General features: G+C 32.6%; 1 long non-coding RNA gene across 1 annotated transcript; it reads left to right on the top strand.

The window, feature by feature from the left end:
* Window positions 1-737: 737 nt before the first annotated feature.
* LOC149492546 (uncharacterized) lies at window positions 738-2,875 on the top strand. Its single transcript, XR_016318750.1, has 3 exons — window positions 738-1,211; window positions 1,847-1,912; window positions 2,634-2,875. It is a non-coding gene; the product is annotated as an uncharacterized LOC149492546 (long non-coding RNA).
* The last annotated feature ends 4,058 nt before the right edge of the window (window positions 2,876-6,933 follow it).

Below are 6,933 nucleotides of genomic sequence, written 5' to 3'. Positions count from 1 at the left end.
CTAATAATAATAATAATAATAACAATCACAATAATAATAATAATAATAACATTAATAATAATATTAATAACAACAACAACAACAACAATAATAATAATAATAATAATAATAATAATAATAATAATAACAATCACAATAATAATAATAATAATAATAATATTAGTAATAATAACAACAACAATAATACAAATAATAATAATAATAATAATAATAATAATAATAATACCCTAAAAAAATTCTAATCGCAACTCTATATACAAAATCAACCATAACTTAATACAATAAAAACAAATAAAATCGAGAAAAAAAAATTGGAAAAATTAATCGCAAAATAAAACTAACCTCAGATTGTTTCGCAACAGGCTGACCGGAGTGCAAAGCGAGCGGGGCTAGCGGCGTCAGGCGGGCTGGAACGGTGTCAGGAGGGGCCGGAGCGGCGCTGCGGACGGAGGAGAGGAGAGGAGAAGGAGAAGAGAGAAAGAAGAAGAAAGAAAAAAGAGGGGGCCTGAAACAACTCGAATTTTTATTTTCAAAGATTTTCCAATTAAATTTAATAAACCGACAGCTTGGAAATTTATTTTAATATTTTAATGCGAACACTGTGAGAAATCGAACAGAAAACCGATTGAAAAAGCCGAAAACCAATTGAAAATCAAAGATTTGGGTCGAATCGAACCGGTTCGACCCAAACCATCTAGAAACATCTCTTTCTTTTCTTTTTATCTCCAGCGCTGCACCTCTACTTCTCACCCTCACCAACGCCCCACCTCCACTCCACCAACACAGCCACCGCGTCTCCTCCTCCCTTTCTTCTTCTTCTTCTTCTTCTTCTTCTTTCTTTCTTTCTTTCCTTTTTCTTTCTTTCTTTCCCTTTCTTCTTCCCTGCAACTGCGTCTGCGTCACTGCCAGCAACTCCAGCAGCTCCAGCAACGTCAGCCGATCACCACCGCGCGCCAGTTGCAGTCGCACCGCCTCCATCGCGCACAGCACCGCCTCGCCGCTCCTTCGCGCGCCACAGCCAACGGCTCCACCTGCAGCAGCGCTTCATCCTCAGCCAGATCGCAGCGCCACAGCTCCTCGAGTTCATTGCGCCACCATCCTTGCTGTCCAGTAGATCGCGCCACTTGCTCGCAGTCCCGATGCGCATAGCTCCGATCTAGCACGCGTAAGCCTTTCCGATCTAGCAAAATTCAACAAAAATTATACTTGGGGTATAGAGCAATTCTTGCTAATTCTCAGAATTTATTTTAGTAATTTGGGTATAATTTAACTTAGTAATTTTAGTTAATTAAATTAATTTTAGTAATCTGGATTAGTTAATTTAATTTAGCAAATTTGATTAGTTGAATTAATTTAATTTAGTGTTGATGAGTCGATTAATAAAAATATATTTGATTAATTAAAATTAAATTCTGGTAGTAAATAAAATTGTTGGAAAATTTTGATTTATGGAATTAAAGAAAAATTAATATAGTTGATGTGGATAAATGTGGAGGATGGGAAAAATTAAATTGACGGAGGATGGAAAATTTAATTGATTGATTGCCCGATGGATGGGCTGTGTGATTTGGAGATATTAAATACATTGTTGATATTTTAACAGGTGGATAGTCCAATTTTTAGGGGAGATGCTGCCGAAATTTCGGTAGAAAATAAAAACATATTCAGACGAAAACAAATAAAATAGAGTTAGATAGAAAAATAAAATTTTAGTACAGAAAATAAATTAAATATCGAGATTTATTTACGTAGAAAAATTTAGAATATAAAATAAAAATTCTTAGAATGGTTAAGAAATATTGTCTGATAGAATTATTTTCTTTTGTGTCGTTCTTCCTTTTCTTAGATCGCCCGGGTCCATCCAGTGCTCCTCCAAGACAACATCAAAGCTGGAATTTCGCTCTCTATCACTGTGAGTAATAATAAATAATGCATGTCAACACTGCATTTGCATAACATTACATTTTTATATATTTACATATTGTATTTTCTCAAATATATTATGTTATGATCACTATAATTATACTTATGCATAATTGTGCATTTGGATGAAATTGGTGTATTATGATAAATGAATTGTTTGATTATTTGTGTTGTGTATATACTGTGCTCTGTTTGTGTGGAGTTGGGATGAAGTGGGTCACCCTGGGTTTGTGAGGACGGTCGATAAATATGGATCCTGATGAACTGATGAAATTGGACCGTCGGCCGGGTAAATGGGAGATCGGCGCCCCCGTGTGCACCTGATGAATTGATGAAATGATGTTGATGATATGGAAAAGAAAAGAGAGAATGTAAAATAAAATATTGAGAGGACTGGTCAAGTGAGGATTAGACCGGTCGGCCAGATATGGGGGATTGGCTCCCCGGGTGCACATGCTTGAGAGGATGGGCTGTTTGAGAGGACGGCTCGTCGGGGGTTTAGGTGACGCCACTGACTAATTTCCACGTGATGTGATTATTTGAAGGTGATATTATTTGTGGGTGCTGATGTAATGTCATATGATTGACTGATGTGTGTTCATTCAGTATACTAGGGTGCATTTTGCTTGACTGTATGTGGTGTGTATTATTTATTATTATTCACTGAGTTGCAAAACTCACCCTCCCCCCCCCCCCAACAAACCTCCCAGGTACTAGGAAGCAGCTGATTCGACTGAAGCTCTGCAATCTTCTCCGCAGAGTTACAAATATAAACTTTATATTCATGTTATTTAATTTTGGATGTATAAATTATTCCGTTATCAGATTATTTTTAGACTCCGCAGTTATAGGGTTGTGTATTAATATTGGACTTATTGTTAGCACTACACTATAAATTAAATATTATGTAATTAGCTGCAGGTGAACCAGTAAGCCCTTATTGTGATTATAATTTATTGTGAATAGGCCCAGGTTATATATTATGTGTTATTTGAGATTGGGCCAGACGTTTATATATGGGTTTACTGTTTTGAAGAAATCGGGACAGATAGGTCGATAGATTAGATGAGTTAGGCTTACTACGGGCCTCGGGGGCCTTAAGCTTACCTGGGCCCTAGTGCCGGTCCGTCCCACGGAATCGGGTCGTGACAAAGGTGGTATCAGAGCAAAGGTTCATAAGTCTAGGTGTAACTGCGGAGTAATTCCCGTCATGTCTTGACATAGTCTTCCTTGCTTTCTTCTTCAGCGTTGTTCGCAGTCAGGTTAAAGTCAAGTGGTTTAATAATTAAATTTGTATCCTTGTTCTTTAGAGATGTGATTTAGTTACTGATGCTAAGGGGATGGTTTAAACAAAAACCCTTTTATGGAATAAATAATATTCATATATAATTTAAGTATGTAAGAAGATAAGATATATAGGATTAATAAGTTGAGGTTAGTTGATGAAAGTGTGCTATTTTTATTTAATACGTGTTGAATGTGGAATACATATTTAAGAATGCATGAATGTGTGTATAGGTGTGCTTGCGGAATTGAGAATGAGTTGCTAATAATTTAACAAGAGAACTAAATGATTCGGATTCGAGGACATCAGAATCTATTTAATTAGAGTATTGAATGAGTATATGAATTTGATGGAATTTACATGATGTTGGTTAGTGGAATTTCTTATATTTATTGAGATAAATATTTTCTGGATGGAATGGATATACATGATTTTTAGAAGGTCTGAATGTTGAAGGATTTGGTGCGATTTGGTATAATAATTGGTGATGAGTATTTTTCATAAAGAATAATATTGGTGGGATTATTATATGAAGTGAGTTTTATTTATAAGTAATTACTGCTTGGTGGGACAAAGTGTATTGTAGCATTCATCAGCTATTTCGTTTCAAGTGTATGAATGTAGGGAATAATATAAATTATTGTGGTTATAAGAAAAGTAAATTGTGATTCTTAGTAAAAGATAAACTACTTTAATCATGATGTACTTAGTGGTGGATATTGTGTGGATTGTGGCATCTTATGGTTTAATATGGTACAAGTAAGAATTAAATCTAATGGTATTTAGCCTTTTGATATTTAAAATAATTGTTGCACACTCGATGGTATGTGAATTACAAACAATGATTTTTGTTTTATGGGAGATTCTATGATCTGAGAAGGAGTTAATGACTCCATAAGGGAATTAAGGTACTTATGTTATGTAAATAGTGGGCTATGATGATTAAGTGTATTGATGAATGACATTGGACATGGAGAGATAATTGTCCAATTATTGAATTGATATAATACTAATGAAATAGATAAGTAAGGATGGATCTAGTCCTGTTATTGTTTGGATATTAAGAAAAGAATCAATTACAGAAACGTGAAGGGTATAAATTAATATGATTTAAATGAGGATAGTCAGTAATTAGAGGTTTAATAAATTAAGGATTATGGGTAACAAGATTTGATAAAACTAGAAATAGTGATACCTCAGCAGCTTTAAGATAAAGACTTCTATACTTTGGGAATTCATGAGTGTATTAGACGGGACATAAGTAAGACCCTAGTATATGTAGGATGTTTAATAAGCCAGACTAAGTTTATGGATCTAGTATAATAAAATGAAAGTAAAAGATAATAGAGGAAACTAGTGGACTTGGGATTGGAACGCTATTATGTTGGGTGATAATTATATTAGAAAATGATAATTAGAATATAATTTGAAGGAGAATAATATTTGTGTAATTGTAAAGTTTCTTGTTATATTGTTAAAAAAAAAAAAAAAAAAAAAGAGATAAGGTGGATATTAAGAATTTAAATGATCATAAATAGTAATTTTATGCTGTAAATAAATTTAAAATTTATAAAAATTTAGAAAGTTAACAGATGTTTTAGAATAAGTAGTTAAGACTATGTAGTTAAACAAAAAAAGGAGCGAAATATTATTAAAGATAGAATGATGGAACATGTATACCATTGAAGGTAGGAAAAATGGCTTTGAGGTTTAAAATAATTATCACTGTTGATGATAATTCTAATAGGATATTAAATAAATAATTGATAATGTTATAACCAAACTTTTGAGTTGAGTTAATCGGGTCTTTGCGAGGTGAGTTTCGAGAATTTAGTGGTTCATGAATAGTAAATTTAAATCTAAAAAGAGATCAAAGGTAGGAAGTTATTGAATGTCTTATGTTAAACAAATAGATAAATGATTCGAGGATTGTAATCCCGATGACAAAAGAATTTAGTACTTATATTCAGAAAGAAAGATAGACTTTCTATTGGAGAGAAAGAGAGAAGAGAATTTTGACTACTGTAATTTGATAGCATCTAGTTGGAATAATAGTTGATAAAGGATCACGGGACTTAGCTTGAGACGACAACGAATGTAAATAAATTTAATTTCTTGACATAAAGCAATTAAAATAAGGAATTTCTATTGATTAGTGCAACTTTTGCAAGTTGCTTGTTTTATTAGATAAAGAAGGGAAGTTATATTTATGTCCTTGGTAGAACATGAAGATAATTAGAGTATTTTCATTCATTAGTAAGCAAGCTGAGTTTTAATTTACCATTTGCATGGAACAGTGAAACTTGGTATAAGAAGGAAAAGGTGAATTTGGGATAGTTTTAACAAATTAATGAAGAGAATACATGTTAGTGTTTGAAGACTAAGGATATAAACTAGAGGATTATTGGATGTGATAACAGGATGGTCTAAGACTACATCTTGATTATATTGGAGTGCCAACTCATGTGTGTCGATCAGATCACTAATCAATTCAAATTGCTCATGGGACTATTGAGGTACCAATTAGAGCGAAAATTATTGATACATAATGTAGAGTCAATGTAAACCTACTCTGAATTCCTTAGCAATTGGTAGCAATTATGATTGAATGAATAGAATTGTGTTGTAAATGGTAGTTTGCGACATATCTAATGGTTTAAGGAAATATTTAATTAGTTAGGTGCATTTGAGGACTGATACATTGAAACTCAGATGTTGAGGAATTCAATGAGCTATTAACCCTGTTTGGAGTAAAGAATATAGAGAGAACATAATTAAGGTTGAAAATCTTCCTAGATCGTATTAGGTATAAATTTTACAATTTTGGAGGTGATAGACATTATGATAGACTTGGAGAAAAGGAATAACCCTATGATATTATTATCTGAATATTCTTTAAGAATTCATGGGATTAAGAATAAACATAAAACAATGGACATAGTGTAATCAGGAATTAGATTATAGGTTTAATATCCTTAATCTCATACTTAGCTAGAGCAAAGGCACTACTTGTTTAGGATTTCTGGATACGTAGACCTAGGTAAATTGGATATAAATTACGGTTTGGAGAATTTTACATCTTGATTAAGCTTGTAAAAAAAAAATGTAGACTGGATTTCATGATGGAATAGAGTATAATAGAACTGTGTTTGCGAATTTTAGAAAATAAATTAAGAATTATTCGGCATGGCAACAACTAATTTGGCTAGTTGCATAAGTTGTTGTCATAATTAGTTAAGAAATGGTATGATATGATAATTCGGGAAGAAGGATAGAGAGGTTAATAACTAAAATAGAGACTTGATTGTGAATTGAAATTTTCTCTATATAGTCGATGTATTGTTTGTTTTTATGAGAATTCTCATTAGTAGGAATTGAGAATAAATTATATATCTTTTGTTGGAAAATAGTTAAGTTGATAAATATGTGATGAGATTGGGATAGAAGTCAGTATATCCTATCAGTTGATAGCACTTAGCTAGAGAAATGTCATGATTTTGTTTGAAATAAGCTTGTAGTAATACCATGAATTTGTTCTCTTTAATTGGAAAGGATTGAATGGTATTTAATGGTAGAATTGATAATAATAATAAGGATTCTAAATTGGAATAGTAATAAATTTGATTAAATATGTGGATTCTTATATCAATAAGATTACATAATGGGTTGGTGTATGAGTTTCTTATGGAGTGATGATCATTGCCTATGATAGCTAGTGAGAGAAT

Source organism: Jatropha curcas, chromosome 11 (assembly GCF_041381405.1).
Source record: "Jatropha curcas cultivar XTBG-Jc1 chromosome 11, XTBG_Jcur_1.0, whole genome shotgun sequence".
Classification (NCBI taxonomy): domain Eukaryota; kingdom Viridiplantae; phylum Streptophyta; class Magnoliopsida; order Malpighiales; family Euphorbiaceae; genus Jatropha; species Jatropha curcas.
Note: the sequence above shows the minus strand (reverse complement) of the source record. Positions and strands in the feature narration are given on the sequence as shown.